This window comes from Hibiscus syriacus, unplaced genomic scaffold, assembly GCF_006381635.1.
Source record: "Hibiscus syriacus cultivar Baekdansim isolate YM2019G1 unplaced genomic scaffold, ASM638163v2 tig00110300_pilon, whole genome shotgun sequence".
Lineage (NCBI taxonomy): Eukaryota > Viridiplantae > Streptophyta > Magnoliopsida > Malvales > Malvaceae > Hibiscus > Hibiscus syriacus.
The window spans coordinates 438323-465149 of NW_024062669.1; the positions used below are offsets into that span (position 1 = coordinate 438323).

The following is a 26827-nucleotide window of genomic DNA, read 5'->3' on the forward strand; positions in this document are numbered from 1 at the left end:
ATCAAATTATCAGTTGCGATTTTGCTCTATCCGATAGCCGTCTTCCGCAACAGATTCAATGCCAACTAGAATCCAGAACAAGAAAGGATACGAATCTGACCTAAGATAATCAATATGAAAAATTAGTTGGTTCATGTAATTTGTTGACAAAGCATGAACTTCAAGTCCTGAAATTGTTCAAAGACTTGATAACTGCCATGGGATTGGATCAGAATTAGTCTCGTGTGGGACTGTTTCATGTCATTCAAGCAAGCATATATATCTTAAATGGATAAGAATAAGTAAATTCAGCTTAAAATTGGATGAGGGAAAGATTATTCATTCCCCGCTCGCACGACAACTTGTGCGTTGAACCGATACAATCTTGTGCTGTGCCTTTTTCCCAATGACCAACGGTAAAGTTATTCTTTTCCATCTTCAAATCACTTTAAACAAAGTTCAAATAGTAGTACCCTTTCTTGAACTTTAATTTTAATCTCTAGGATAGACATGGGTCTTGATCCTTAAACCAACTTGAACAAGGAGTTGGCCAACACCCATTAAATTATTAAAAAAAATGTATCATCATCACCAATGTAAGTGTCCTATGACAAAGCCTTGAACTTTTGTCTAATGCCTTTTCTTTGTGATGATTCGGAGAATGTACTATAACATTTGTCTAATGCCTTAAACAAATGGATGCTGCAGTAACTGATCGCAGCTCCACCTTTGGTTCCGATCCCATCTCAAACACTTATCGACGAAATCCTGACCGAGCTTGGATAGCTGAGCCGGTAACTCCAATAATTCATCCGAGTTAGCAATTCGATTCAGTGAGTTGAAGCCTTGGTCCTCCCAAGCCGGCTTCGCCATCACCATCTCGATGACGGTACAACCTAAGGACCAAACATCACTCTCCGGTTCTTGATACTCACCGCGAATCACCTCTGGAGCCATCCAAAGCGGGCTTCCACGTGGCGATATCATAGACCTACATCTGTCATCCGAGCTTTCCATTTTAATCTCAACCATCGCTGAGCCGAAATCTGCCAGCTTTACGGAAGTTATATCATGGCCCACCAAAATATTTTTTCCTTAAACGTCACAGTGAATAATGACTTTACTGTGCACGTAATTGAACGCAGAAACTAAACACCGAGTGTGACACCATAAAATCTTCTCCTCCAAGTCAGCCAACCGGGTTTTAACAATAGCTTCATCAGCAACGGTGCCACTTGACAAATACACAATGTGAAGGTTCCCAGAAGTAGCCGTCAGCGACTCGTTCATGGTCACGTCATCGTCGAGATACTCAACGACATAAGGAGATGAAAGCGAACGGAGGATCCTAATTTCGTTCTCCAAAGACTCCAACTGGCTAGGAAAACTCCTTGCTAAATCAACGGACTTAACTGCAAAAATGGCACTGTCAGATTTATTGGTTGCCGACGTTACAGTGCCAAAGGAGCCTTTGCCTAAACACTTCCCTCTAGTCCAAGAAATTTTCTAAGTATTGCTCATTTTCTCCATCTCTGAAACTCAAAAACTCTTTCTTTTTTTCAGTTTGTGATTCTTAAGGGCCCAAGTGAGTATTTAAATACCTACTCTTTACGTGGAAATTATAAATGGATATTCGGAAAACGGTTTGACAAATGGCGAAATATATTTTCTTTGAACAAGGCATGTTTTTTTTTTGTGTGAAAGAAAAGGCGGGAAGAGTGGAGGCGTGGAGGGTGATCCCGGATTCTATCCTTAAACCGAGGAGCCATATGTAAATGATGAAAGCCGTTGATCTGATTGGAGGTGGGTATTTTACCTGCAACTCGTGTCACGGGTTTTGTTGGAAAATTAAACGATTAATTTTTGAGAAAATAATCTTAGTGACCGAAAATTCTTTATAATATACGATTTTGACCAATTTTTTTTCGATTTGTCAAAATGACCAACAAAATCGCAATGCGATCTCTAAATCGCAACGCGATCTCCAGTATCGCAAATTAGTTTCCAGATTCGCAACGCGATTTTGACTATCGCACTGCGATTTTCCAAATTCGCGTTGCGATTTTAGAAAACCGCAATGCGATTCTGACTATCGCAACGCGATAATACATAATCGCAACGCGATTCTGACTATCGCAACGCGATAATACAAAATCTCAATGCGATTTTCAAAGCGCCATTAGTATCGCAACGCGTATTTTATTTTCAAATTCCAAACACGAATATTAATACATCCCGTAATTGCAACTCTTAACCTAAAACCCTAAATCACAACTCAGTCCCATCTCTATTCTCACTCTCTACGGCGACATCCGTCCACATCTCCGACGAAATCCGTCTATCTCCATCTCTCAGAGCCACCCTCAAAATCATTCACGATCAGAAATGGAAAATCAACCAAATCAACCACTGAGGGTTAGTTTTTTTTAATTATTTTTATTTTGAAATTTTTGCATTATTATTAGGTTTTTCATATTGAAATTGATGATAAGTTTACTGGTAATTTCAATAATAGATTAACCATTTCACTTTGATTGCTTATTAAATTCATTCGATTGCTATCAATACTGCTAAACTGTTTAGTCTTTAACCATGTAAAGTTAGTATTTGTCTTTGTTTTGTCTTTTGGTTGGAGTAATGCAATTCATTCAAGTTTCAATTTTAGACAATGACTATTTGAAACCGAGGATCATAACGCGAAATGAAAATCGCAACGATAGTCAAATTCGCGTTGCGATAGTCATTTTCGTGTTGCAATTTTCATTTCGCGTTGCGATTATCTCGTTGCGATAGTCATTTTTGTGTTGCGATTTTCATTTTCGTGTTGTGATTTTAAGTTTCAGAAACTATTATTCTTCTGCAAATTGAAACTTGAATGAATTGCATTACTTCAACCAAAAAACAAAGACAAATATGAAATTCACAGTGTTGCAAATTTAAGTTTGAAGAATAAACTACTACTACTCTTTATGTTTATTATTGTTTTTGGTATATCTTCACAGTGTAGTTTTTAATCTAACTTGGTATGTTTATTGTTTTTGTAGAACTTTTTTTCGGCTCAATTGACCTTAAGGAATAAAATAAGCCTAGTCACTACAATTGCGTCGAAGCTTTCACCTGTACAAAGAAAATTGTTTGAGGATACTTGCTTCGGGCCATGGCTGAAAGTACAACATCCGGGTGGAGATGCTATGTTGACCCATTTGTGGCTTCAGACCATGACTAGCGATCTACCCGAGAGTATAAAACGTGGTAATGAAGAGATATGGTTTCATTTTCCACCGGTGTATATGTGTTTTGGGCGGGAGGAGTTTTGCTTAATCACTGGTCTACGTTTCGGACACGATGATGTAGGTCGATACACTAGTCATATTACTCGCCCATCATGGTTATCCCGGGTTTTTCATGAGCTGTCAATGGAGAAGCCGAATTTACACGTCGACGACTTAACTAGATTATTGAATAAGAAAGATGGTTTTACTCGGATGGATGACGTCGATGTTGTCCGAGTATGCCTTTTAGTACTTTTGCATGCCGACGTTTTAGGCTGAGAGGCCAGACAACCTATTCCTAAGGACCTAATATTATTGGTAGAGGACCTAAATGCATGGAACTTGTTTCCGTGGGGTTCGTATATATGGAAAGCTACCTGGAATAAGTTGTCGTCTGCCTTTGATGACCGCAAAAGTTTGCGTGGCGATGGTTCCAAATACACTTTATCAGGCTTTATTTGGGCCTTTAAGGTAAGAATTTCTATATAATGTTTCCAAAATTATAATTAATTATTTAACAATTACTAATGTTTGTGTATTATATTGTTTTTGTAGATTTGGATATTTGAGGCTTTTCCCGACATGCAGACATATGCATTAAAAACTTCAAATGACATTCCTAGAGCTATTTCCTGGAAGAGGAAACGACGGCTGTTGATTTGGGAAGAGTTACTACGGTATACAACAATAAATGATGTAAGTTAACACAAATACTACCATATATAAACAAGTTATTACTAGTACACGTTTAACTTTGTTTGAGCTTTTATATTGTTAGGAGGCCAACACTCCATTACAGAGGCTGACACCCACGGAGGCTGAGCTTACCACTGATTGGTGGCAAGCTAGTAAGCGTTTTTTTGATGGCACGGATGATGAGCAGCCTCCACTTCGAGAGCCATCACCTCACCTAGAGCCATCACTTGATCGACCACACTATATACCTCTACAACGAGAGCCATCACCTATTCCTTCACATCATCGAGCCTCTTCTCCACCATCACCTCATGATAGGCGACCGGCAAAGATGCCACGACATTTATCTCCCTATTCTCCACCTCCACTGGATGAGTTAGGGGAGTTACGTGATGAGGTCAATGCATTGCGTGAGGAGGTCGGTACTTTACGCGATGACAATGGTGCATGGCGTGACGAGGTATCTACTTTTCGTGGTGAGGTAGCGGCTCTACGTGAGATGGTAGTATCGTTACAGAATGAGGTTCATACTCTACGCAACGAGGTAAGTTTAATATTTTTCATATTTAACTTGATTTACTCGTAATTTCACTTAGATTAACCATTTCACTTAGATTGCTTAGTAAATTCATTTGGTTGCTGCCAATACTGCTAAACAGTTCTAAAATAACACTGTGAAGTTAGTTTTTGTCTTTGTTTTGTCTTTTGGTTGAAGTAATGCAATCCATTCAAGTTTCAATTTGCAGAAGAAGAATAGTCGCAACACGAAACTTAAAAATCGCAACGCGAAAATGACTATCGCAGCGCGGAAATGACTATCGCAACGCGAATTTGACTATCGCAACGCGAATTTGACTATTGCAACGGGATAATCGCAATGCGAAATAAAAATCGCAACGTGAAAATCGCAATGCGAAAATGAAAATCGCAACGCGAATTTAGTTTCGCGTTGCGATTTTGGTTTCGCATTGCGATTTTTATTTCGCATTGCGATTTAAGTTTCGTGTTGCGATTTTAAGTTTCAGAAACTATTCTTCTTTTGCAAATTGAAACTTGAATGGATTGCATTACTTCAACCAAAAGACAAAGACAAATACTAACTTCATAGTGTTACAAATTTAAGTTTCAAGAATAAATACTACTCTTTATGTTGTCCTTGAACGTGCACTAAACCTATATGTTGTCCTTTTAAATGTTTATAAGTGCTTACTTCCGGAATGTTATCTAATGCATTTTGTAAACTATGATAGAATAATGACTTGGGTGAATACCGTGCAAGTTTGAAACATATTTGTCTTTGTTTTCACTATTTAATATAATGTCTGTTTATTTACTGATTTATGTATTAATTTATTTTTAGCGGCCTGATAAGGTGGATGCTTTATGTGGGGTTTTTCTTGCACGAAGGGGTTCACGTATCAGACGGCGTGTACGTGCCATTACGTCTCCGTTCACCCCAATAGTGCGAAGACTCCGTAAGAAGAAGCCCGACTCACCTGTCATCGTTCAAGAGGCCTCTCCTATCGTTCAAGAGGCCCCTATCATCCCTCAAGAGTCCCCTTCCACCGTTCAAGAGGCCCCTATCATCTTTGAAGAGGTCCCTCCCACCATTCAAGAGCTCGATTCATACGGCGTAATATGTCGAATTATTGAGAAACCCCCTCACATACCGGACATGATGGATGACTGTTGGCTTTCGTATGAGTTACCGGCCAGTACCATTCCGACAGATGAAGTGGAGAGGAGACAACTACCGGAAACAATTCTGGATAATACCCTTTGGGCTAAGACCGCAGTTGATTTTTATCTACATGAGCAGAGCCAAGGGTGTTACGCTGACATATACAAACTCAACGATGATATGTATTTGTTGATTGATCGGTCTTGGTGGGGTGTGTTATTAGGGGTTAAAGACAAAGGCTATTTCGATGGGGGGTAAGTCTTATATTTCTTCTTATATTTCATTTTGATTAATTTTTTTAAAATTTATGTAATTCACTAATATATGTCTTTTTTTGTAAAACAGCATATTGATGCATGAGTGTCACGTCTTCTAATAGTAAGGAAATTGAAGAAAAATAAAAAAATACGTGATATACAATTATGCCAACGTCTTTTCACGTAGTTCACTTGAAGAATCAATGACATGAATCATATGTGTTGGATAATGGACAAGCTAAACTTTATCCTGCATGGTGGGAGGTCGATAAAGTTAGTATTTATTTTTTAAATATTTTAAAGGTGTTCATAAATAAGTGCGCAATTTGAATTATTACTTATGATTGCAGGTGTTTATCCCTATTTTGGAACGTACTCATTGGCTTCTCGTCGAGCTTGAGCTCCCATCCCTGAAGACAATAGTATATGACAGCATGATAAATTACATATCATTGTCTGATTTGAGAGATATTATTAAGGGATGGAGCTCTCATTTGGCTAAATTCTTGGATGCGATTAATTATTGGACTTATTCTGGAAACAAGAAGCCAAAGAAGTTCAATGTTACAGTTATCAGAGACGAGACCGCGCCACAACAAACGCAGGAAGCCAGAGGGGATTGTGGTCCTCTCGTATGCATGTGCTTGGAGCATTTGACGACAAGAAGTACACAGTTTCTACCTCCCACCGATAGAGATAGAGGTGCAGTAGGCTTGTGGTTTCGACATTTTATGGCTAGAGCGATATATGCGATACGCTGCCCACCTGCATCCGCGTTATGAAAGTGTCAATAAACAATTTGTAAGTCAAATGCAAGTGTTGTTAAGTACCTAGAATTCAATAATAATTTGTTGTTTGTTGGTTTTAGATGTGTAGAAAGTGTTGTTTGAGCAAATGTTTGGTTTCTGCAGGTTAATCCTGAAGTGAACTGTGTGAAATTGATGTATGGGTGCATAAACAACTGTCTGGGGTACACTTTTTTTGATTGTTTAATTGATTCTTAAAAGTCTGATTTGTTTAATTGATGAGGAAAATAAGAATTATTAGCATTTTTTGCTTGTTTAATTGATTTATAAAAGTTGATTTGTTTAATTAATTGATGTGTAAATAATTCTTATTTTTGCTTGTTTAATTGATTTGTAAAAGTTGATTTGTTTAATTGATGTGTAAATAATTCTTATTTGTGCTTATTTAATTGATTGAAATGTAAAAGTTGATTTGTTGATTTCAATCTTCATCATATTGAAGGCAAAAGACCTGTTGAAGGTACACTTTCGCAACGCTAAACTCAAAATCGCAATGCGAAAGTCAAAATCGCAATGCGAAAGCCAAAATCGCAACGCGAAAGTCAATTCGCGTTGCGATAGTCTAATACGTTTTGCGATTTTCTCGTTGCGGTAGTCAAATTCGCGTTGCAATTTTTGCGTTGCGATAATCAAATTCGCGTTGCGATAATCAAATTCACGTTGCGATAGTCAAATTCACGTTGCGATAGTCAAATTCGCGTTGCGATTTTTGAGTTGCGATAGTCAAATTCGCGTTGCGATAGTCAAATTCACGTTGCGATATTCAAATGAATATGTAATAAGTGATAACAACTGAACATATCATAGCAATGTTCAAACTCAAGTCACTAATACATGCCTAACTGAAAAAGTTAAAAGTTTACACATAAAATACACTTAATAGTCAAATTCGCGTTGCGATATTCAAATGAATGTGTAATAAGTGATAACAACTGAACAAATCATAGCAATGTTCAAACTCAAGTTACTAATACATGCCTAACTAAAAATGTTAAAAGTTTACACATAAAATACACATAATACAACGTTTGCATTTAAAAATCACATAAGTTAATAGTCCCAAAAGGTGAAGCCGGTTGTGATTGGGATTTTGATTTTGATTGCCTTTTTCTTGACACTATATGAGCTTTGGATTTTGATGAGGATCCATATTTTGGTAGAGGAAAAGATGATTATGATGGCACTGGTGATCCACATGTCAACCTTGTATGACCACTTTCCTTGCATCGACTACATGTCGATCTCTTCTTCTCTTCACCCTTAGTCGGTATACGATCGTGACTTTTTGGTTGGCCAAGTAGCCTTCTGCCCATGGCTGGTGGCAAAACTGTTTGTAAGTCATCTGGTATGTCTCACTCAGAATGATGTGGAATAGGGTAGATAATCTCGGCATAAGTCTGTCGATATACTTCTGTAGTGTAGCAATCCATAGCGTATGCTCTTGAATCATCTTGGTTTAGATGAAGAGCAACTTTTATAACATGGCCACACAGATAACCAGATGTTTTCCATTTCATACAACTACACGTCTTTGCATTTAGATCGACAAGCCCATTTAAGTTATTATCCAGTACTTCAAACAAAGTGTTTGAACATGGTTCAACTCTCCATGACGTTGACTTCACAACACGTTTCGTTATCTTTTTTTCAGTCCATGGTGTAACACGATGTTCCAATGTTCCTGTAAATTTAAATAAATAATACTTAGTAAAATATATGATAAGTTACGAATTTAAAGAAATAATACCTGCATGGTTTCTTTTCTTGTAGTACCACTGTTGAATAGAGGCTCGAAAAAACTCCATTAACATAGTAATGGGTAATTTTCGGGAATGACGACTTAGAGCGTTGATTGATTCTGCACTATTAGACGTCATGAAACCATATCTTGCTCCGAGTTGATGTACTCTTGACCATCTTTCAAACCCGACATCTTCTAGTGTTTGAGCACACTGAGGCAAAACACGTCTTAAACAATTTATATGCTTATTAAAATCCACTTCCCGATAAGCTTTTACAGCCTTCCAGTATGTCCATTTGTGATTTTTTATACCAACATACCTTGATTTTAGATTTCTATACAAATGAACACCACAAAGTCCATGAAAAGCATCTGGGAAACACCTTCTAACAGCGTTGTCAATTGAGTTTGCCCTATCGGATATGATTGTTAGATTGCTAATAAGACCTATGCAATCCCTAAGATGCCCCATAAACCATGTCCATGAATCAGATATTTCAGATTTGCCAACCCCGTAAGCTATTGATAGTATCACATTGTAAGCATCCATGGCTAATGCTAATAAGTTTACATCAAGGTATATACCTTTTAAATGTGCTCCGTCAACTATAATAACTGGGTGCATGCAAGTAATAAACGAACGAATCTACAAAATCATATATACAAGAAATATAATCATTTAAATGTGAAATGCATGTAACTAACAAAAATGAGTCAACAAAATTATATTGATTTTCTAACCACAACACCAATGGCGATAAACAGTAACTCAAAGCGTCCATCTCTATCTGTTTTGATATGAGTTACCGACCCAAGATTTTTCAACTTTAAATTATGATAATAAGTCGGCAGTTGGGCAAACGATGCTTATAGCGACCCCCTCAACAATTCCAAGGCATAACATTTGGCTCTCCAAGCTTGAGAATATGAGATACTAATCTTGAACCGAGCATTCATGTCAGTCATAATTTCATGTCCCCGATATACCCTGTCATTCAAAAACATTAACTCAGCCAGAAAACCACCCAACACCTTTTTGTTTGCCTGTCTATGGTGAGGAAAAACTTGGGTTCTTGAACATGTATGTTTATCAATAAAAGTCCTAACTTGAAACATTTCACAATCTTTTATCCTCTTTGCAATCATACGCCACATACAGTTTTTGTCAATCATACACCTTGTTTCGAAACGATCTTTGCTTGATTTGTTAACTTTTAGTTGATAGCCATCTTCCACACATTTCGTATACAAAGCTATCTTCAAGTCTTCCTTTGTATCAAAACAATAATCTTTCTTGATACGAATAATTTTTGTGTAACAATCAACTGCTATTTTTACCAACTCTTCTTCCGGCATCTGAAGTAATTCTGGCATATTCCAGTTATACTCCCGTAGCATTTTCTTCAGGGACTTTTTTTCGGGGATTTCTTCTTTTTCTTTTTCTTCTTCAGGGTTATATGAATTATAGAATGGATGTTCAACATGTTCATTCACAGTCGTAACTTCCTCCTCATTATCATCAACAACATCTTCCTCGGCAGCGGCTGTTTCATCATCAAAATTCGGGTATTGACCAATATCAAAATCATTACACGCATGGTCTGTTTCTTCTTCTGAAACATCATCAAAATCCGAGTATTGACCAAGATCAAAGTCCGGGTATTGACTAAGATCAAATTTCGAATACTGACTAGTACTCACAATTTTTTCTGTTGGCTCATCATCGTCTAACTGGTCAATACGAAAACCAGAATTTGGTGCTGAAAGTTGATTGGGATTTGGATTAGGGAAAGATTGTGGGTTTTGAGATTTTGTTTGGTATTAAAAATGTGGTGAAACAAAATTTGCTTGGTGATGAAATTGTGGTGGAACCATTAAATTTTGAGCACCATAAACTGGGGTTGAAAAACTTAGTTGATTACTACCCGCTACTAACCCAACTTCACTACTTCTAGGTTCAACAATATACAATGTAACATCATCTTGCGAAACACTAATGTAAGCAATGAATCGTTCAACATCTTCATTGCCGGTTAACAAATAAACTTTACATTTTCTGTGATAAGATAGCCTAAATCCACTTAAGGGCTCTAAATTCAATTTATTTGCAACACGTAACATTAGAGTTTCATAAGTTAACTTTTTTAATGACAGTTTTAGTTGAAGATTCATGGGTAAAGGCATATATTGTAAAACACCATGAACATTCTCCCATAACCCTCCAAAACACAAATCTATCCAAACATGATCAACATTAGATGATTTCATTATTGTAAATTAATTTACTAAACAAACGAGCTGCGAAACTAAAACCTGTTGCCGGATGGGGAAGGATGTCGTTGGATATAGGAACGGATGTCGCCGGAGAGAGTGATAGATGGAGATGAAATGAGTTGCGATTTAGGGATTTAGGTTATGAGTTGTTGCTGCTGCGTAGTTATATACCCAAAACATTTGTGTTGCAAAAATAAAACCTGTTGCGAATTTGAAATTCAGTGTTGCGATAGTCAGAATCGCGTTGTGATTATGTATTATTGCGTTGCGATTTACATATTCGCATTGCGATAGTCAAAATCGCATTACGAATCTGGAAACTAATTTGCGATACTGGAGATCGAGTTGCGATTTTGTTGGTCATTTTGGCAAATCGAAAAAAAGTTGGTCAAAATCGTATATTATAAGAAATTTTCGGTCACTGAGGTTATTTCCTCTTAATTTTTTTATAACTAGATTAGTGAGAATGCGAAATAAAAACGGAATAATAATACCTGAAATTGATAACAGAGTTCGGCCAATTATGCCTACGTTTCCAGACTGCTGCAAATCTTTTACTAAATGGAGAAAATTTACAAGTGTTTACAAAAAACACTCACAACTCACAAGAAAGCTCTAAAGAAATGATTTGGGATGATTTTGAAGTTAAATGGGTTAGGGTATTTATAGTTGAAGGTTAAGACTAATCTTGTAAATATCCTAAAGTATATAGACTAATTTTGTAATTTTCCCTTATCAAAATTCAACAAAATCATGCTGCCTAATTTTAAATCACCTAGCCACCGGCTGCCAATCTTGAATGCACCAACTTTCAATAATGTCGGCTGCCAATCTTGAATGCACCAACTTTCAACCATCTTCCACTTGAAGATTGATTTTAATATGTCTTCACACATCGATCAATGCAGCAACATTTCTTTTCTTGTTACTCTAGAATGCCAATTGAAGCTGAACACAACTTCAGTTTGTCCGTAGTCACCGTCTTTGTTAACATGTCTGCTGGATTTTGAGCTCCACTAATCTTTTCAAGTTTCAAAATCCCATATTCCAGAAGAGACCGGATACAATGATATTGCAATTGTATGTGTTTTGTACTGGAATGAAAAGACAGATTCTTCGCTAGATGGATAACACTTTAACTCTCGCAATACTAGACATTGTTTTCTTGTTTTTTGCCACACTCTTCCAATAAACTTTGGAGCCAAACCATCTCCTTGCTGGCTTCTGTAACAACGACATATTCTGCTTTAGTTGTGGAGAGAGCAACTATCTTTTGTAGTTGAGAAACCCAACTCACTGCGGTACCTCCCTAGAGTGTAGAATACCCTGTAGTGCTTCTTCTAATGTCAACATTCCTGGCTAAGTTAGCATCTACATAGCCTATCAGTATTGTATCTCCACCTTTGAAACAAAGTACTTTGTTTGTGGTACCCCGCAAATATCTGAGGATCCATTTAGTTGCTTCCCAATGTACCTTGTCCGGATTATTCATGTACATGCTAACAACTCCCACTGCTTGAGCAATATCTGGTCTAGTACAAACTGTAGCATACATTAGACTTCCAAGTTCCAATTGTTGAGGCATACGACACCTTCACCATGTGTGCATGTTCTTCATCCCGTCTTTGGTGACTGTTCTTAGGAGAGTCTAAAATGAACACCTAAAGGTGTACTTACTGGTTTAGCATCTTGCATGTTGAACCTGGAGAGTACTTTGTTGATATACTCAGCCTGTGATAATATCAAAGTCCCCGACTTTATGTCTCTCTTAATCCTCATCCCACGAAATCTGCTTTGAAGCACCCAGATCTTTCATTGTAAACTGCTTCGACAATTTTTGCTTCAAGTTTATAATCTCTTGTATGTCTGAGCCTGCAACGAGCATGTCATCAACGTACAACAATAAAATAATGAAACTATTGTCGAACTTCTTGATGTAGCAACAATGATCTGCTTGGCATCTAGTAAAACCACTGCTACCCATGAAGCTATCGAACTTCTTGTACCACTGTCTAGGAGCTTGTTTTAAACTATAGAAGCTCTTCTTCAACCTGCATACCAGGTTTTTCTTGTCTGCCTCTATGAAGCCTTCTGGTGCCTCATATAGATTTCTTTCTCCAAATCACCATAAAGGAAAGTTGTCTTTACATCTAACTGCTCAAGATGTAGATTCTCTGCAGCAACAATTTTCAATACAGTATGATTGTAGACAGCTTCACGACTGGAGAGAAGATTTCATTGTAGTCAATACCTTCTTTTTGCTAAAACCTTTGATAACCAATCTTGCTTTGTAGCGTTTGCTCTCATCGTGTTTTTCTTTGATCCTGTAAACCCACTTGTTATGGAGTGTTTTCTTGCCTGGTGGTAATTCAGCTAATTCCCACGTCTGATTTAATATAAGCGAGTCCATCTCATCTTTCATGGAAGACTCCCACTTGACTGAATCCTCCACCTGCATTACTTCATCATAACATTCTGGTTCAGCATTGTCAGTATGTAACAAGTAGTGCAAAGAAGACGAATAACGCTGGTTGGTTTAGGAATTCTGGAGAAGCGTCTCAGTTATGGTGTGTCTGGTTCTTCTTGAACTGCTTCAGGACTGATCTGAACATCATTTCTAGAAATCTCCTCAAACTCAGTAAATTCCTTTATTTCAGCTTCAGTATTGAAGCTACTTGATTCTATGGTTAACCTATCTTTGTACATCACATTCTCAATGAAAATAACATTTCTTCTTCTGATGATTTTTCGATTTTCATAGTCCCAAAAACGGTAACCAAACTCATCAATACCATAACCAACAAAGACACATTTGTTGGACTTAGCATCAAGTTTACTTATTTTAGTAGAATTTATGTGTATATAAGAAATATAACAAACACTCTTAAGTGTGAAAGGTTTTCTCTTTTCTTCTCCAAACCTCCTCTGGTATTCCACCATCTAAAGGAACTGAGGGTCTACAGTTGATCAGGTAAGTTGCAGTGTTGATAGCTTCAGCCCATAGCAATTTGGGCAAGCTGGAATGTATCCTCATACTTCTGGCACGCTCATTTAGAGTTCTGTTCATGCGCTCTGCTATGCCATTCTATTGCGGTGTCATGGGAACTGTTGTCTCTATCTTGATCTCGTTGTTTGAGTAAAATTCTCTGAATCTAATATTTCTGTACTCTCCTTCATTATCAGACCTCAACCGCTTGACTTTCAAACCAGTCTCATTTTCAACCATGGCCTTCTATTTTCTGAAGGTATCAAAGACTTATGATTTCTTCTTCAGAAAATAAACCCACACCTTCCTTGTAGAATCATCGATGAAGGTGACATAATATAGTGAGCCTGCAAGATATGGAACTGGAGATAGTCCCCATACATCAGTATGAACCAACTCTAACTTTTCAGCCTTGGGCGTCTTGTCAATCTTTGCAAAACTGGTTTTCTTTTGTTTGCCAAAGATGCAATCCTCACATAATCCGACATCTATACTTTTAGATCCGACAACTTCCCTTTTGACAAAAGTTTCTTCATTCCTTTCTCGCTCATATGGGCAAGCCTTTTGTAACATCCTCAATACCGGGTTAGTGACTAAATTGTAAAGTTTCAGAATTTGGTGATTAAAGTATAATAATTGAATAGTTAAGGACTTATATGAAAAATACGGTATATGATCAAATTGAAAAGAAGGAATAGAAGGACAAAATGGTCATTGATAAGGGAAATAATTTAATTGTTATGATTATATATATGTTTCCACGTGGAGTGAAGAGAGAAATACATAAGCTTCCAGAGTTCTCTTCTTCTCTTATATTTTCCACACGTGAAGACTCATATCAAAGGTGAGATTTCTCATAAGCTATTTTTTAGTTGAAATTTAAGTTTGGTTTTAATCATTAAATACTAATTAAGCTTAAGGAAAGTTTAATTTGCTTTAAAACAACAAGATGAAGGGTGTAGGAATAATTAAAGGTTAGGAGTTTTTGAATGAAATTTTGAAATAAAGGTCATAACGAGAATTGGAAGTTGAATTTGACCTATCACCAACTAGATTGAGGGATATGAAGTATTAGAATTAGATTTAGAACATGTTAGAATTTGAGTGAGACATAAAATGAGGTGAAATAGGAAGTGTTGAGAAGATTATGAAGGGATTTTCGTGCTCAAAATAGCATTTCTAGGCTGTATGCATCGCTACACATTCAATGTGTACCGATAGACTCTCAAATAAATGAACATCGAATGCAATTAGTGCATCGATGCATCCCCTTAAGATACAAACATCGAATGAGATTTGTGTACCGATACGTAGATAGTGTATCGAATGAGATAAGACTAAGGATTAGAATCGGGTATGTATCAATGTATACGGGTATGTATCAATGTATTACTATGTAGATTTAGAGTGTAATCCTGTTTCGGAATAATCGAAGGATTAGAATCGAGTCAAAGCAAGGCTAAGGCTAAGGTGAGTGCATATCTCATATGAAATTGTATTAAGATAAGACTTGCAATGAGTTTATCTCTTATAGTTAAACTTATGATTTCACATTCATGTACATGCATATTTATATATATATTAATACTATAGTGCTTTGATGTATAATTTACTCATGCTTTAATATGAACTTATGTGTTTATATGAAAAATGATAGAAGAGATATGAAAATGAGAATTGTATTATAATTAAGCCCATGTTACTTAATGTGAGAGCTGTAGGTATAATTGGCATGACAAGAGTCGAGGGATTATCAGTGGTCTTTCGGGACATAGTGGTCCTTCGGGTCAAATATTCAGTGCCCCTAGTGGGATTTTATTCGAGTTATGGTGACATCATTGTGCACAACCTCAGTGTACTCGCGTACCTTCTGTTATCAATAACGTACATGGGCGATCCAAAGATAAATTAAAGTGAAACTAGAATAAGAATACAAGTTTTATATATATGCATATTATCATCATATATGTTATAGTGTAATAGATACATGCAAGTTGAAATGTCATGATCAATGGTAAGAATGTATGTTCATGAATTCATTGTTATATATGTATATACATATATTTATGTTATGTCTCACTAAGTCTATGACTTAGCGTGTAAGCGATTTACACATAGGTACCAGGAATCGGGAAGAACAGAAATAGGAGTGGCAAGAACAGCAACACTGCTAGAAGATCATATCAGAAGTAACTAATAAAATATGTATTTTGTTGTGTATAGTTTGTTGGCATGTAAAAAAAGTGTCAGTTTTGAATGCTCTGATCGATTTTGGTTATTTTGGTCAATTTATGTAAATAAATTACCTTTATTTTAAATGAAAGTTTTAAATTTTCCTTGAAATTGTCAAAAGTCAAAGTTTGAAAAGTCAATGTGACACCTCATACTCGTATTCGGGTCGGATACGGGTTGGGGCTGTTACATTTAATGGTATAAGAGCTACGGTTTAGTTGATTCTTGGCATAAACTGAAGTTTAGAGAGTCTTGTAATGTATACATGCCAACAAAATAGTGAAAACTTTTGATCTGATATAATAGTAAGTATGTTGTTTTTCTAATAGAACGATATGGTTATGTTTTTATAGATGTCCGGACATGGTAGTTCTAGAAGTGAAGCGGGAGATGATAGGCCCGCTGAAAGTAGCAATTCACCTTCCTTGGCCAGGCAAGGTGAAGAGCAGACACCTTCTGGAGTGCCTGTAGCTGATCAAGATATATTCTTTAGGACTTTGGACGCGGTATTGGTGCGTTTCCAACCTTTTGTTACTTCAACTCCGAGAATGAATGTTGCAAAGGAGTTGAAGAGTTTAGGAGCACCAGAGTTTAGAGATGAAGCTAATGAAGGTCCTGTTGTTGCGGACCTTTGGATCAATGATGTAAAAATCATGTTGGAGGGACTTCATTGCTCCGATTCAGAGAAGTTAGATGGGGTGGTTTCCTTGCTTAGAGGGCAAACAAGGATTTGGTGGACAAATGTTACACTGAGAATGACTAGTGATCAGGTAACATGGTCCTTGTTTCTAGAAGAATTTAAACATAAATACATTGGAGACCAGTTCATCCTACAAATGAAACAAGAGTTCATGAATCTGAAGTAATGGGACTGTACAGTTTATGAATACGAGTGTGAATTCAACAAGCTGAGTTGTTTCGCTGCTAAGTTAATTCCTACAGAGAAGGATCCTTGCGAGTGATTTGTAGAGGGATTGTGTCATCGTTTAAAAGAGATGCTTATTGTGTTGAATTTATCTTTATTTCAAGAAGTGGTGAATCATGCTAAAGCTCTGGAAAGAGCTCAAAATGAGAGGTTCGGAGATTCCTGAGCATAGACTTCGAAAAGATCGTACGCATCATCGAGTATTATACCATCAAAAAGGGGCAGAGATGTGAGTTCTCGACCTCAAGCGAGATCAGAGTCAGTTGCAACTTCTGCGAGGGGATCAAATCAGATGAGGGGTCGACAAACACAATTAATGGGATATGGAGCTAGGAGATCTAACCCAAGTCAAGTCAGACAATATCCACATTGCGGAAAGAATCACTCGGGGATATGTAGAATGATTTCTGGAGTCTGCTTTAAATGTGGGAACAATTAGCATTTTGTTCAGGATTGTCCCATGTTAGCTAGTGAATCTGCTCAGCTATAAAGATTTACCTCGGCTACCAAGAGGGGAAGAGGTAGAGGCAGAGGAGGAAGTCAATCAGAGTTCTCAGTTCCACAAGAGATACGTTCTATAGGTCGTGTGTATAATCTCAAGACTAGCGAGGATCGAGATGACCAAGAGATTATCGCATGTATTTTTCAGTTGTATAAGAAGAATGTGTTTATACTGATCGATTCGGGTCTACTTATTCTTACATTTACAATAAGTTAGTAAAAGAATTGAATATTCGTTAAAAGCTATTAGCAGTGAGGTGGTAGTGACTAATCCGTTAAGGCACAGTACTCGAGTCAATATGATGTGTCGAGGGTGTCCCATACGGATTCAGGGAATTGAATTTGTTGAGTTAATCGATTGACGGAATTGGCCAAGAGGGGGTGAATTGGCAATAAAAATTTTGGTGGAAGCTTTTGCAGAAAATTGAAAGAAATTGCACAGCGATTTAGAGTGGTTCAACTTTCTCAACCAAAGTCTACGTCCAGTACCTTAGCTATCCACAATAAGGATTTTCCACAAATTCATTAATTCATCTTTCTTTTGAGGACAAAGAGTAACCTTACAAACCCTCAAGAATTATACCCCAAATTTTGAGAACACTCTCTCCTAAAGAGAACAATACAAATTTGCAAACTTACAAGAAAATCCTCACAAGGTAGATTGTTTGCACAATTCTAGAACAAAGAAAATAAAACTCAAGAATGAATACAATTGAGCACAATAAGTGTTCTTGAAAGCAAAATGAATATTGAATGAAAAATAGGCTTGAAATGCTCAAACTTGAGGTTTGATGCTTTCTCTTTGATTCTCTCTTGATTCTAATTGCTTGATGTTTCTTGTTATTGATCAATGGCTTCTAAGCTTGCTTAAATACACCTTTAGTCACTTATGAACGTTGGGGATGATTAGAGAAGATAATATAGCCGTTTTAGTGTGAAAACAATTAATAAAACAGCTTGGAGCGTGGGGGGAATCGGTACCCCTTGAGGGGAATCGGTTCCCTAAGTGTAAAATTCAAATATTTCGATCGTTGAACATGGGGAAATCGGTACCCCCTGGGGGGGAATCGGTTCCCTCCGAGCATACTGAAATTCTCGGAGCCAAACCATTCAGGAGGGAATCGGTACCCCTTGGGGGGGAATCGGTTCCCTCTGAGCAATCTGGAATTTTTGGCTTTGAAATGGTTCGAAATACTTTGTAAAATTATTTTGAAATTGTTTTAAGATTAAAACTTAATTTTATACTTGAGTAAGGATTAAAAATGATTTTTGAAAGATTTAGAGTAATGTTTTGATATTCGAATAATTATATCGAATATACTTAGAAAATCTTTTTGGAAAATCTTAAAATTCATTTAACTTAATTTGTTATATCGAAATATCAAAATGTTTTCAACAATCTCCCCCTTTTTGATATAATAAAACATTTTAGTAATTTTAAGATTTTGAAATCAAAAACGACATTTTTGAAAAATTACTCCCCCTTACTTTAACACTTCTCCCATTTAAAATACATTTAAAATATTTAACACTTCTCCCCCTTTTTGTTAAATCAAAAAGATTCGTAAAAGATTTTAAACAAGGTTTTTTATTATAGTTTAAGCTGCTAAGATCACAATCAAGAGAAATGTTAGCCATTAGTTTCATAATCAATATTCATAAACAATGTGATATGGCAAAATTGGTCATATATCTAATATGCTGTAAATGATGCAATAAATTTAATTAAACCAAATATATAAATTCAAACATCCAAACAAATCCAAAGTCTAACAATCCACAAAATGTTGAAACAATAATCTTTTAGTTCAAAGTTTTAAAGTTAAACACAGAATTAAACATCCGGATGGGGAGGAGGAAAACGAGCTCGCATAGCGGCCATCTCGTGTGAGAGTGCATCAATACGTTCATTCATCGAAGCATTGTTTGTGCGCATCTCTCGGAGGATTTCTAATTGTTGAGCTCCCATTGTGGATAAATGGGACTCTATAGAAGTAAAGCGCGAATCCATGGTCGCATATCGGAAATCGAATGTCTCCATAAAGGATTGAAAATATGGAGACATTTGATGCGTTTGTTGTGCTTGCTCCTCGGGCTGCTCAGGCTCATCTTCGCTTCATTGATGTCTCGCATTAATTGTTGAAGCTCGGGATCGTCATCAGCTTCTGGTTAAAGAACTAGCTCCCGAAGTATTTTCAGACGATCGAACCCATTCACCGGTTTCCTTATCCTTTATCCATCCTGCTCTTGTTAAAGAAAGAAGATTAATTTGTTTCTTTAGAGGAAAGGAGGCATCTAGACCTACTCTAAGCCCGGCTTTAGAAAATAGGTTACTCAAAATGCAACCGTAAACTAGAGATGAACAGAGTTTCTTGTTAGGTACAAGGTTTACGGTTTCAACAATTTCAGCAAAATGATCTGAGGTAGGTTTATTTTAATACCGTTTTCAAAACAATGTAACCACCAAAGATCCAAGGCTCTAAGAGTAGAATAACGACCTCCAGATGGTTGAAACCACCAAGAAATCATTAGATGAAGAAAACGTTCATGAAGGTCTAAGACACTTGCACTATCCCTTCTTTTATAACGAGATCCTAAGATTTGTTTTTCATTTGAAATACCATCATTATCTAATCCGAATGCATTGGTTATGTAAGCCGAGTCAATATATAAGAATTGTCCTAGGAGGTAGGAACGAATTCCTATGGTTTCGGTTTCAGTTCGGTTTTTAACACAAATAACATTAGAATAGAAAATACGAACAAGTTGATGGTAGACAATGGGTTCAAGGTCAAAGAGTTTGTCAAATTTCCACTCTTGTAAAAGAGGAAGATATTTAAAATTAATATATAACATAGCTTGACGAGAAGGAATACATTCTTCTCTAATTTTGTAAGAGTCAAAATATTGATAATACCAAAAACGATGATTTCTAGGACCAGGATGATTGAAGTACGAGTTTTGGATAGTCAAATTAGGATCAATGGGATTAGGATTAGGAATTGGATTTTCAGGAATAGGATGAGGATTTGTAGGTGGATTTGGTTGACGGTGTGAGCGACTAGATGATGACCTAGCACGTTTAGGATTGGACATGGTTTAGGAAATCGGAATAGAATGGATAACCTGCAATTTTGAAAACACATGTATGCAATTCAATCAATCCCAAAACTCAATTGAGTCCTCAATATTTCAAGGTTCTCTAAATCAATCCTAATGGGCAAAGTTTTTGAAAACTTTTGAAAAATACGGTTTTGAGAAACAATATATGTATAATTTTCATAACAACAACATAATTCAATCAAAACACAATAAATTTTTTTTATTTCAAAAATTTCAATAATTTTTAGAAAATTCTTGTGTTTTTGATAAAATTAGTTGTAATATCTAGTTTCTAATCACTAAACAATCAATTCCCGATTACTATTTTTATCTAGAACTAATTAAAACTAGTCTTATGTTCAAAATCAATGAAATAGAGAGTTAGAAAATTTTACCTTGAAGGATGAGATTGAGTGGATTTTAATGTTGTTTGCACGATTTTAATGATGATAGCAAGTTTAGAAGATGATATTTGAAGTGAATTTCGATTAAAACCAATGATTTGAGACAAAAATGGAGATTTGAGAGTTTAAAGAGGAGAAATGGCGGAAGGAAGAAGAAGAATAGGGTTTGAGCAAAAATGTGAGGTTTTACCCGATAAATCCAGAACCCCAGGGGGTATCGATTCCCCTAAGGGGGAATTGGTTCCCCTTCAAAGGGGGAATCGGTTCCCTCATGGGGGTATCGATTCCCTCTGCACCAAAATGCTAAAATCCGATTTTAAACACACAAAATGCTAAATTAATTTTCTCTAGTGGTATTGGCAACTCATATATTGAAAATTAATCATGTTCAAACAATCAAATTATTCTTTAAACGATATTTGAACATAAAATTAATTTTTCATCAAAAATCACAAACTCCCCCTAACTAATAGCAATGAATGCAATTAAAAATTAGCATTTTTCATTTAGTCTTAAAAGTGCTAAAATTATTTTAAACACTAAGTGAATATAGGTTGGTTAAACCTAATTCTCTCCTAAGTGTCCAAAATTTTTCCTTGTCTAAAGATTTTGTAAAGATATCCGCTAATTGGTGCAAAGTATCAACAAATTCTAGAACTACATCTTCCTTAGTGACATGGTCTCTAATGAAGTGATTTATTATTTCAATGTGCTTAGTTCTAGAGTGTTGGATGGGATTTTTAGTGAGACAAATAGCACTAGTATTGTCACACTTGATAGGAATGGTACTAACTTCAATTCCATAATCAAAAAGTTGTTATTTCATCCATAAAACTTGTGCACAACAATTACCAGCTGAAATGTATTCGGCTTCAGTGGTAGATAATGCAACACAATTTTGTTTCTTTGAAAACCAAGAAATCGGCATATTTCCAAGGAACTGGCAAGTACCGGAGGTGCTTTTCCTATCTAATTTGCATCCTCCATAATCTGCATCAGAAAACATTTACCTCCTTTATCTAAGTCAAGCTTTGTTGAAGAGCTCATTGGAGTGTCATGAGGTTTATCATTTTCTAGTCCAAACTTCTTGAGCATATCTTTGACGTACCTAGCTTGATTGATGAAGATGCCATCTTTTCTTTGCTTGATTTGGAGTCCCAAGAAAAATGAGAGCTCCCCCATCATGCTCATTTCGAATTCACTTTGCATTAGCTTGGAAAATTCTTGGCAAAGAACATCATTAGTAGAACCAAATATTATATCATCAACATAAATTTGAACTACTAATAAATATTTACCTTTATGCTTTAAAAACAATGTAGTGTCAACCTTTCCTTTTGAAAAACCTTTTTCAATTAAAAAATTTGACAATCTTTCATACCAAGCTCTTGGAGCTTGTTTTAAACCATAAAGTGCTTTTGTCAATTTAAGAACATGATCCGGAAATTTTGAATCTTCAAAACCTAGAGGTTGTTCCACATACACTTCTTCTTTTATAAAACCATTTAAAAATGCACTTTTAACATCCATTTGATATAATTTAAATTCATGAAAACATGCAAATGCTAGTAACATTCTAATGCTTCCATCCTAGCTACGGGAGTGTATGTTTCATCATAGTCTATGCCCTCTTCTTGAGTATACCCTTGAGCAACAAGTCTAGCCTTGTTTCTCACTATATTACCACTCTCATCAAGCTTATTCCTAAATACCCATCTAGTACCTACAGTAGATTTATTACTAGGTCTTTCAACTAATGTCCATACTTTACTTCTCTCAAATTGATTTAATTCTTCTTGCATAGCCATAATCCAATGTTCATCTTTTAATGCTTCTTTAATATTCTTAGGCTCTATGCATGAAATAAATGCAACATAATTACAAATATTTCTAAGAGAAGATCGAGTTGTTACCCCTTTGGATGGATCACCTATAATCTCACCATCCTTGATATAGTTGTACTCTCTTGGATAAGATACTTCCATTTCTTCAATGGTTGGATTCTCAAGAGGATCATGAGTTACCTCATCTTTTGTTTCTTCCTTTGATGATGGTTCTTCAACGTCATGTTAACTTCATTTGTATTTATAATACCTACAGCATTATTCATCCAAGAATCCTTCCTCAGAAGGGGATTATCATCGAAAATAACAAGTATAGACTCTTCTACAGCTAAAGTTCTTTTATTAAATACTCGATAAGCTTTAGAATTTAAGGAATAACCCAGAAAAATTCCTTCATCACTTTTAGCATCAAATTTTCCAAGGTTCTCTTTACCGTTGTTTAAAACAAAACATTTACATCAAAAAGGATGAAAATAGCTAATGTTGGGCTTTTTATTTTTGAAAATTTCATATGGAGTTTTCTTTAAAATTGGCCTAATCATTACTCGATTTATAATATAACAAGCGGTATTTGTGGCTTCCGCCCAAAAATATTTTGGCAAATTATTTTCACAAAGCACGGTTCTAGCCATTTCTTCTAAAGTTCGATTTTTCCTCTCAAAAACTCCATTTTGTTGAGGGGTTCTAGGTGCTGAAAAATTATGGCTAATACCATTAGAATTACAAAACTCAATAAATCCAAGATTTTCAAATTCAGTAGATCACTCCTAACACTAGTTATAAAGTAACCTTTTTCATTTTGGATTATTTTTGGAAATGTGATGAAATGTTCTAATGCTTCATCTTTAGTACTTAAAAATAGAACCCAAGTATATCTAGAATAGTCATCTACCAAGACAAATGCATATTGTTTTCCACCCAAGCTAGTAGTCCTAGTTGGCCCAAAAAGATATATATGAATCAATTGTAATACTCTACTAGTTGATACATCATTAATAGATTTAAAAGAAACTCGCTTTTGTTTTCCTTTAGCACAAACATCACAGATTTTATCATTATCAAATTTAAGCTTAGGCAACCCTCGAACTAAATCACCTTGAATTAGCCGTTGCAAAACACTCATACTAGCATGTCATAGTCTCATATGCCATAACCAACTATCATGTTCATCCTTAGCAACTAGGCACAAATTAGTCATATCAATAGAATCTAAATGCACTATGTATATGTTTCCTATTCTATGACCAATAAGCATAATCCGATTAGATGCAATGTCAATGACTTTACAACCATTAATATCAAACATGACATTGAATCCCTTATCACAAAATTGACTAATACTCAATATATTATGTTTTAATCCATTCACATATAAAACATTCTTAATTTGTATGGAAGAGGTATTACCAATAGTACCAATACCTTCAATGTGACCTTTTGAATCATCACCAAAAGTCACTTCTCCTCCATTTTTGGCATTAAGCTCAATGAACCGGTTTTTGTCTCCGGTCATATGTCTTGAGCATCCACTATCAAGGTACCATGAATTTGGATTTGTTTCTCATGCCTTGTAGCAATGCTCCTTTTCCTACAAACATAGATTAATTTCTAATTTTGGTACCCAAATTCTTTTGGGTCCATATTCATTAGTTTCCAAAATACTAGTCCCCTTAGGTATCCATTTGTGTAGGATATCCTTATCTTTAGTAGTAATGAGCTCCTTAGGAACCCATATACTTCTAACGATTTTTCCATTAGAGGTTCTTTGGGGACCTCTATGATTGTAGTTTTTAAAATTTTTTCTAACAAAGTTGGATTTTGAATTTTCTCCACTTTCAAAACATTTTGTTCCAACTTTATCAAAAGAAGCTTTAAGATCATCAATTTTCTTTTGATGATCATCATTGACCTTTGAAAGTAAATTTTGCAAATCTAAATTTTTCTTTTCAAACTCATCTAGTTTGATTTACAAATCTTTGATTTTACTTTCAAGATCGTTGTTGGTTTTGGATATGAGTTTATTTTCATTTTTCAATTTTGAAACATTATTTTTATATTTTAAAAACAATTTCTCATAATCCGAAGCCAACCCGTTATATTCCTCTAATAGCTCATCGTAGGATAAATCATCAAAATCAGATGAGTTAGAGGTTACCTTAGAATCTTCCCTGAATGCCATAAAGCACAAGTTTGCTACTTCTTGTTCCTCTTCATCGGAACCTTCTTCATCGCTCTATGTAGCCACATGAGCCTTGTGTTTATTCTTTGATTGACCCTTTCTCTTCAATTGTGGGCAATCATATTTGACATGCCCCGGCTTTTTGCATTTATAGCAAATGATCGAGTCCTTCTCTTTTGGTTCATTTTTTAGGCCTTCATTTCGTTTGAATTTTCTTCCTCGGTAAGGTCTCATCATTTTTCTGAACCGTTTGGCAAACAATGCCATTTCCTCGTCATCTTAATCTTCATCCGAATCACTCTTATTTTTTTTGGATTTGAGAGCAAATACAATGTTTTTCTTCTTCTCCTTCTCTTTTGGTGTCTCTTCAATCTTATCAAGGTCCACCTCATCTTCAAGCATCATTTCATGAGTGAGGAGTGAACCGATTAGCTCTTCAAGAGTTAAGGATGTTAGATCCTTAGACTCGATGATTGTCATCTTCTTTGATTGCCAAGATTTTGGGAGGGAGTAGACTAACTTCCTCACAAGCTTTTCAATTAAAATGATCTCTCCATATGATTTGAGACCATTAACAATCTTTGAAAATCTATCTGTCATAGCTTTGATATCTTCATTTGGTTTCATCCTGAAATTTTCATAGCTATGCGTTAGAATACTAATTTTAGATTTCTTTACCTCATCGGTACCTTCATGAGTGACTTGAAGTTTGTCCCATATTTCTTTGGCGGTTGTACAAAATGAAACTCTTCCGTATTCATCTGGTTCAAGAGTACAAAATATGATATGGATGGATTTGGAGTTGAGCTGGAACATTTTTGTCTCTCCTTCACTCCATAATATTGGATGAGTGAGAGGCTTGAAGTATCATTCTTCTATGACATTCCATGCTCCCATGTCACTTGCTTGAATGAAGTACATCATCCTATTTTTCCAATAGGCATAATTAGCCCCATTGAAGAAAGGCGGCTTATTGACGGGCATCGAATCGAGACCGGAGTCGAAGTTTGAAGTAGAGGCCATTGATGACTTTGATTATCGATGTAACTCTTCCCGAATCGACTCAAGAGGCAATTAAACCTTCAAATGAGTTAGGCTCTGATGCCAATTGTTGAGTTAATCGATTTACGGAATTGGCCAAGAGGGGGTGAATTGGCAATAAAAATTTTGGTGGAAGCTTTTGCAGAAAATTGAAAGAAATTGCACATCGATTTAGAGTAGTTCGACTTTCTCAACCAAAGTATACGTCCACTACCTTAGCTATCCACACTAAGGATTTTCCACAAATTCACTAATTTGTCTTTCTTTTGAGGATAAAGAGTAACCTTACAAACCCTCAAGAATTATACCCAAATTCTTGGCAATAAAATTTTGGTGGAAGCTTTTGCAGAAAATTGAAAGAAATTGCACATCGATTTAGAGTAGTTCGACTTTCTCAACCAAAGTCTACGTCCACTACCTTAGCTATCCACACTAAGGATTTTCCACAAATTCACTAATTTGTCTTTCTTTTGAGGATAAAGAGTAACCTTACAAACCCTCAAGAATTATACCCCAAATTCTTGAGAACACTCTCTCCCAAAGAGAACAATACAAATTTTCAAACTTACAAGGAAATCCTCACAAGGTAGATTGTTTGCATAATTCTAGAACAAAGAAAAGAACACTCAAGAATGAATACAATTGAGCACAATAAGTGTTCTTGAAAGCAAAATGAATATTGAATGAAAAATAGGCTTGAAATGCTCAAACTTGGTTTGATGCTTTCTCTTTGATTCTCTCTTGATTCTAATTGCTTGATTTTCTTGTTATTGATCAATGGCTTCTAAGCTTGCTTAAATACACCTTGAGGGGAATCGGTTCCCTAAGTGTAAAATTTAAATATTTCGACCGTTGAACAGGGGGGAATCGGTACCCACTGGGGGGAATTGGTTCCCTCCGAGCATAC

General features: G+C 35.9%; 1 pseudogene; it reads right to left on the reverse strand.

Annotated features, from left to right (window-relative positions):
• Window positions 1-666: 666 nt before the first annotated feature.
• LOC120116632 lies at window positions 667-18850 on the reverse strand (annotated as a pseudogene).
• Between the last annotated feature and the right edge of the window lie 7977 nt (window positions 18851-26827).